Source organism: Mobula birostris, chromosome 6, assembly GCF_030028105.1.
Source record: "Mobula birostris isolate sMobBir1 chromosome 6, sMobBir1.hap1, whole genome shotgun sequence".
NCBI classification, from domain to species: Eukaryota; Metazoa; Chordata; class Chondrichthyes; order Myliobatiformes; family Myliobatidae; genus Mobula; species Mobula birostris.
This window is the reverse complement of record NC_092375.1, coordinates 4,523,195-4,531,057: the sequence shown is the minus strand read 5'-3', so window position 1 is coordinate 4,531,057 and position 7,863 is coordinate 4,523,195. Positions and strand designations below refer to the sequence as shown.

The window sequence follows — 7,863 nt, the reverse complement described above, 5'->3', positions numbered from 1 at the left end:
CCCTCTCCAATGCTATGGTAAGGAGATAGAATTGTGACCACTATCTCCAAAATGCTCTCCCACTGCGAGACCTGACACCTGACCAGGTTCATTTCCCAATACCAGTTTGACTCCTATAACAGAGCCAGCCTTTTCTAATCAGTTTATTGTTGGCATCACCCATGTTGATGCCATTGCCCTAGCACACCACCGTGTTGAAGATTGTACTGGTAACAACAGACTGGTGGAACATGGCAAGGAGAGGCATGCATACTCCAAAGGACCTCAGTCTCCTCGGGAAGTAGAGGTAACTCTGGCCCTTACTGTACACAGCCTCTGTGTTGGTGCTCCACTCAAGTCTGTCATCCAGGTGCACCCCCAGGTACTTGTAGGTCCTCACCTTCGGTAGTAACAGGGAGCAATGTAGGCTTATTCTTCCTAAAGTCCATCACCATCTCCTTTGTCTTACTGACATTGAGCTGCAGATGATTCAGCTTACAGCATCTGACAAAGTTCTCCAGCAGGGCCTTGTATTCATCTTCCCGTCCTCCCTTTATACACCCAACTATTGCTGAGTCATCAGAGAATTTCTGCAGATGACATGACAGTGTTGTATCTGAAGTCCAAGGTATACAGGGTAAACAGGAAGGGAGCCAATACAGTCCTCTCTGGGGACCAGTGCTGCTTAGAGCCATGTCTGACACACAGCTCTGAAGCTGCACAAACTGTGTTCTGCCAGTCAGGTGGTCCATGATCCAGGATACAATGGAAGTGCCCACTCGCACTGAACGGAGCTTTCCCCCAGCAGTGAGGGCTGTGTGGAATTGAAGGCACTAGAAAAATCAGAAAACATGACCCTCACAGTGCTGCCCTGGGAGTAGGCTCTGGTCAGCAGGCAGATGGCAGCATCGTCAACTCCAGTGTGCTCCTGGTAGGCAAACTGCCAGGGATCGAGTGCTGATCTGACCAGGGGTCGGAGGTGAGACAGGACCAGCCTCTCTCGGGTCTTCATGATGTGCAGGGTTGCCAACTGTCCCGTATTTGCTGGGAAATCCCGTATATTGGGCTAAATTGGTTTGTCCCATACGGGACCGCCCTTGTCCCATATTTCCCCCGCTAAGGTAGAGCATTCCTATGAAACCGTTCGTAAGCCGAGATGGCGTAAAGCGCAGAAGTAATTACCATTAATTTATATGGGAAAAATTTTTGAGCGTTCCCAGACCCAAAAAATAATCTACCAAATCATTCTAAATAACACATAAAACCGAGAATAACACTAACATACAGTAAAAGCAGGAATGATATATAGGAATGAAAGCGGGAATACACAGCTTATATAAAGTACAAATAATGTATGTACAGTGTAGTTTCACTTAACAGAATCGGGACGATTAAGCCAAAACTGATTTGTAGAAAAAAACTGGCATGTCACGCATGCGCACACAGGTGCCCACACAAGGCTTCATGGTCACGGTAGTCTTTCTTGGGGTAAACACAAGTGACCCGTATTTGACTGCTACTCTTGTCCCTTATTTGGGAGTGAGAAATTTGGCCACCCTAGTGATGTGTGAGGTCAGGGCCACTGGATGGTAGTCACTCAAGGCTTTCGTTTGGCCCTTCTCGGGTACTGGGAACCACAGCTGATGTTCTCCACACTGTCAGGACCCTTTCAGGCTGAGACATCAGATTGAAAATGCTCTGGAGAACTCCACACAGCTGCTCAGCCCACTCCTTCAGGACCCTGGGTCACACCATCCAGTCCCAACGCTTCGCGGTGCCTGAGTTTCCCCAGACCCCAGAGTTTCAACTGCTGAGTAGTGAAGGAGAGTTGGTGGAAGGTGGGGACTGGGGGAGGTGAGGATTGGGATGATATGTGGAGGTGTGGATGGTAGGTGTAGGGCAAGGTGGGGATATAGACAGTGGTAGCCTGTGTTGTTCATCCACGTATAGAATTGGAGTGGGGGAGGAGAGAGGAGTGGGGGTGTTGGTGCTGAGGGAGCATTGGGTGCCTTGGCACCTGGACAGGTGTGCTGAGGGGGGTGTGAATTGTCAAACACATTTAAGGATTGGTTTTACTCATTAGCCCATTCACGGCTGCATTCCAAGGCTCTACAGTTTGGCTGACCGAAGCCAGTGCTGTTCTTCGTGCCCCTCCGCACCTCCCGTGTGCTACCCTGCCCAAGCTTGTTCTCCAGCTCTTTCCTGTATTCCTCTTTAGCCACCTTGATCTTCTCCTTTAGCTCCCTCTGTGCACGTTTCAATTCCTCCCTGTCTCCTGATCTCTTTTTGTGGTTGAGAAGAGCCTTTAGATCACTGGTGTCCCACGGTTTGCTGTTAGGGAAGCAGTGACCAGTCCTTGATAGTATTACAGTGTCCACACAGAAGACAAAGTAGCCAGTGATGCAATCAATGTCCGTTAATATCCTCCCCATATGATTCACAAAGCACATTCCAGTCCGTAACCTCAGAGCAGCCCTGCAAGGTTCGAGGGCCTCTGGAGACCACTTGCTTACTACCTTAATAACCCTGATTCTGATTCTGAGCTGGATTAGTTTTGCGAATTTGCCCAGCCCCAGTGGGAATCCGTTGGCAATGAAGTGTATGTCGGGAATAGATTTGGGGCCAAGATGCAGCCGTGCTGGACACCGGTCCAGACTGAAGTTGGCTCTTGGCTGGGATAATGGTTTGCAGGTACAGTATCAGACGGGCGGAAGGGCCTTTCCCCCTGCCCTGTCATACCACACTCGGTGCAGAGGGAGAGGGCGGACACGCCCATCCGCGTGACGTGCGCACCGCGGGGCCCCGGAGCCGAAAGGCAGAGATCCGGTTTCCGCCCGAGTCGCTGCGGCGGCGGACCGGATATGTGTCCGGGCGGCGGTGACGGACCCAGACGCTGAAGGTGGCGGGGGATCGCGGACGGGGTTAGTGGCGAGGGATCGCGGTGGTGGGGTGACTGCCGGCGGGCGGGGGTGGGGGGGTGGACCAGCTGAGTGAGGGAGAGCGACAGGGACAGGGACAATGAGGGGATGGTGGGGCTGAGGGAGAGGGACGGCACCGGCAGATGGGGGAGCTGTGTCTGTGTCAGGGACGGGGACGGGGACGGTGGCTGCAGAGCCAGCCGGTGAGTGAACAGGGGACCCGCCGGGCTCGAGGGAGGGGGTGTCACTGGGGGGTTTGGAGGAGGACCCAGGATGGGGTAAGTGATCTTTGAGAGGGATGGCAGTGGAAGGGGTTCTGGGGTGAGGGGCGATCGCGGAGTGAGGAGACTGTGTGGGGTGAGGGGAGGGAACAGGGTGCAGCTCGGAGGGGAAGGATTGAAGCCTGAGGGGTGAATGGGGCTGGTGGTTCTGGGTGGGTGGGGATAAGGACTAAGTTGTTGAGGGATGGCAGATGAAATCCATACCTCTCCTTCATCTTTTCTTTCTCCCCCACTTTCCCCTGCACACGCAAGGGGAGAAAGAGAAGGTGAAGGAGAGGTATGGGTGGGTCTGCAGAGAGGAGGAATTTTGATGAATGATGTTGAGAGTGGATGTAGGTTGGAAGGTGCGAGGCTGGGGTGGTCAGGGGTTAGTGTGAAGGTCTGGGCTGAGAGGGAGTGTAATAGGAGGAGAAAGGTTGAGAAGGGGGTTGTCATGTGGGGAGGAGAAGATAGTGGGGGTGTCATTGAGGTGGGGAGGTTGATGAAAGAGTGGGGTTAGGTAAGGGTGAAGAGGCTGGAAAACATTAAGGGAGAGGGAATAGAAGCAGTCGGAGAAAAAGAGGAAGATGAAGGGGGAGGGTGGAGAAATGAGAGAGAAGATAGGGCAGGAAATGGGTTGGATGAAGATGTAGCAGAGTGCAGAGGATGACAGGGGAAGTACGTGTCTGGTAATCGGCTCAGGATCTGAGGAGGCTGAACCAAGGCTGAGACTGTCATGTAGAAAACTGTTGGAAATGACAGGATTTGGTGGGAGTTGCTGAGTTGAATTCCGCCTATTCTCCCCACCAATAACACACCTTCTGTTAATCTGATGAATACTGTTAACGAACACTTTGTCCACAGTCAAAATAACTGGCGATTCAGAATAATTATTAAATGTGGTGAGAGTCCCTGTGTCTCCCCCCACCCCGGGCAGGTTCTAACCTCCAACCATGAGCAAACGAGTGGCAGGTGGAGGGAAGTATAGGATTATACTTTTTTCCCCCAATCAGGGAATAAATTCCGAAATTGGAGGTGCAAAAGCCTTGGGAGTCCTTGTGCAGGATTCCCTACAGTTTAACTTGCAGGTTGAGTTGTTGGTGAGAATGCAATGTTAGCATTCATTTTAGAGGACAGGAATACAAGACAAAGAATGTAATGCTGAGGCATTATAAAGCATTGGTCACACTGCACTTAAGAGTACTGTGAGCAGTTTTGGGGCCCCTTATCAAAGAAAGGTTGTGCTGACAGTGGAGAGGGTCCAGAGGAGGTTCATGAGAATGATTCTGGAATGAAAGGGTTAATATATGAGGAGAGTTTGGCTCTGGCCCTGTACTCACTGGAGTTCAGAAGACTTGGGGGAGGTGGGGGGTATCATTGAAACCTATGGAATATTGAAAGGTCTAGATAGATTGGATGTGGAGATGATGTTTCCTATAGTGGGGGAGCCTCGGACCAGAGGACACAGATAGAGTGGATGTGGAGATGATGTTTCCTATAGTGGGGGAGCCTAGGACCAGAGGGCACAGATAGAGTGGATGTGGAGAGGATGTTTCCTATAGTGGGGGAGTCTAGGATCAGATGGCACAGATAGAGTGGATGTGGAGAGGATGTTTCCTATAGTGGGGGAGTCTCGGACCAGAGGACACAGATAGAGTGGATGTGGAGAGGATGTTTCCTATAGTGGGGGAGTCTAGGATCAAATGGCACAGATAGAATGGATGTGGAGAGGATGTTTCCTATAGTGGGGGAGCCTAGGACCAGAGGACACAGATAGAGTGGATGTGGAGAGGATGTTTCCTATAGTGGGGAGTCTTGGACCAGAGGACACAGACAGAGTGGATGTGGAGAGGATGTTTCCTATAGTGGGGGAGTCTCGGACTAGAGGACACAGATAGAGTGGATGTGGAGAGGATGTTTCCTATAGTGGGGGAGTCTAGGATCAAATGGCACAGATAGAATGGATGTGGAGAGGATGTTTCCTATAGTGGGGGAGCCTAGGACCAGAGGACACAGATAGAGTGGATGTGGAGAGGATGTTTCCTATAGTGGGGAGTCTTGGACCAGAGGACACAGACAGAGTGGATGTGGAGAGGATGTTTCCTATAGTGGGGAGCCTCGGACCAGAGGATACAGATAGAGTGGATGTGGAGAGGATGTTTCCTATAGTGGGGGAGTCTCGGACCAGAGGACACAGATAGAGTGGATGTGGAGAGGATGTTTCCTATAGTGGGGGAGCCTAGGACCAGAGGGCACAGATAGAGTGGATGTGGAGAGGATGTTTCCTATAGTGGGGGAGTCTAGGATCAGATGGCACAGATAGAGTGGATGTGGAGAGGATGTTTCCTATAGTGGGGGAGTCTCGGACCAGAGGACACAGATAGAGTGGATGTGGAGAGGATGTTTCCTATAGTGGGGGAGTCTAGGATCAAATGGCACAGATAGAATGGATGTGGAGAGGATGTTTCCTATAGTGGGGGAGCCTAGGACCAGAGGACACAGATAGAGTGGATGTGGAGAGGATGTTTCCTATAGTGGGGAGTCTTGGACCAGAGGACACAGACAGAGTGGATGTGGAGAGGATGTTTCCTATAGTGGGGAGCCTCGGACCAGAGGATACAGATAGAGTGGATGTGGAGAGGATGTTTCCTATAGTGGGGGAGTCTCGGACCAGAGGACACAGATAGAGTGGATGTGGAGAGGATGTTTCCTATAGTGGGGGAGTCTAGGATCAAATGGCACAGATAGAATGGATGTGGAGAGGATGTTTCCTATAGTGGGGGAGCCTAGGACCAGAGGACACAGATAGAGTGGATGTGGAGAGGATGTTTCCTATAGTGGGGAGTCTTGGACCAGAGGACACAGACAGAGTGGATGTGGAGAGGATGTTTCCTATAGTGGGGAGCCTCGGACCAGAGGATACAGATAGAGTGGATGTGGAGAGGATGTTTCCTATAGTGGGGGAGTCTCGGACCAGAGGACACAGATAGAGTGGATGTGGAGAGGATGTTTCCTATAGTGGGGGAGTCTAGGATCAAATGGCACAGATAGAATGGATGTGGAGAGGATGTTTCCTATAGTGGGGGAGCCTAGGACCAGAGGACACAGATAGAGTGGATGTGGAGAGGATGTTTCCTATAGTGGGGAGTCTAGGACCGGAGGACACAGATAGAGTGGATGTGGAGAGGATGTTTCCTCGTGTGGGGGAGCCTCGGACCAGAGGGACAGATAGAATGGATGTGGAGAGGATGTTTCCTGTAGTGGGGAGTCTAGGACCAGAGGGCACAGATAGAGTGGATGTGGAGAGGATGTTTCCTATAGTGGGGGAGTCTAGGATCAGATGGCACAGATAGAGTGGATGTGGAGAGGATGTTTCCTATAGTGGGGGGAGTCTAGGACCAGAGGACACAGATAGAGTGGATGTGGAGATGATGTTTCCTATAGTGGGGAGTCTAGGACCGGAGGACACAGATAGAGTGGATGTGGAGAGGATGTTTCCTATAGTGGGGGAGTCTAGGATCAGATGGCACAGATAGAGTGGATGTGGAGAGGATGTTTCCTATAGTGGGGGAGTCTAGGACCGGAGGACACAGACTCAGAAAAGAGGGACGTCCATTTGAAACAGAGGTGAGGAATTTCTTTAGCCAAAGCTTAGTGAATCTATGGAATTCATTGCCACAGATGGCTGTCAAGGGCAAGTTATTGGGTATATCTAAAGCAAAGTCAGGTTATCAAAAGTTACGATGAGAAGGCAGGAGAATAGGTTTGAGAGGGAAATTAAATCATCCATGATGGAATGGTGGAGCAGATTTGATGGGTTGAATGGTCTAATTTTGCTTCGTCTTTAGGTCATCCACTTGGGGGGCGGGGGGAATCTGATTCTCTCTAAACTCCCTTCATCCATGAGTCTTCTTGTGTAGGACTGGTCCATGTGTTTTCTAGTTATAGACTCCTGCTGTGAGGCAAAATCTGCTATTGTGCATATTTACTAAATGTAGGTAAATTGCATGAACTGGCTCACACTAGGCTGTTCTGGCAATTTGATCTTCAAACTCTTCTTTATGCGTCTGTCAAGTGTTAATTCACTTTCATAAATCCATTTTGATTCTGGCCAGTTCTGTTCTTTGTGCTTTGATGCCACTTTCTTACTGTTAGGTTAACAGACTTGTATACTTTATTAGGTACTGGAGTGGAATTCGGTGTAGTTTTCTGTTGCCATAGCCCATCCACTTCAAGGTTTGACCCACTGTGCTTTCAGAGATGTTCTTCTGCACACAACTGTTGTACGTGTGGTTATTTCAGTTACTGTCCCCTTCCTGCCAGCTTGAACCAGTCTAACCTGTCTCCTCTGACATCTGATTAATGAGATGTTCTTGTCCTCAGAACTACCGCTCTTGGATGCTTTTTGTTTCTCACACTATTCTCTGTAAACTCTAGAGACTGTTGTGTGTGAAAATCCCAGGAGATCAGCAGCTTATGAGGTACTCAAACCACCCCATCTGGCACCAACGATCATTCCACAGTCAGTCACTTAGATCACATTTCTTCCCCTTTCGAATGTTTGATCTGAATAACAAATGAACCTCTTGACCATGTCTGTGTGTTTTTAGAGGGTTAACAAATGAGGAGCATTTACAGCTCTGGGCTTGTACTCACTGGAGTTTAGAAGAATGGGAGTGGAGTGGTATCTCATTGAAACTTATTGA

At 50.0% G+C, this 7,863-nt stretch overlaps 1 protein-coding gene across 2 annotated transcripts in view; it reads left to right on the top strand.

The window, feature by feature from the left end:
- Window positions 1–2,794: 2,794 nt before the first annotated feature.
- The window catches only part of LOC140198792 (1-acyl-sn-glycerol-3-phosphate acyltransferase gamma-like), a 78,727-nt gene continuing 73,658 nt past the window's right edge, over window positions 2,795–7,863 (top strand). The window contains exon 1 of one of the 2 annotated variants that reach the window (XM_072259824.1): window positions 2,795–2,900. The gene's annotated coding sequence lies outside the window, so the exon portion shown is untranslated. The remainder of the gene's footprint in view (window positions 2,901–7,863) is intronic. The other variant, XM_072259825.1, reaches the window with a different exon arrangement.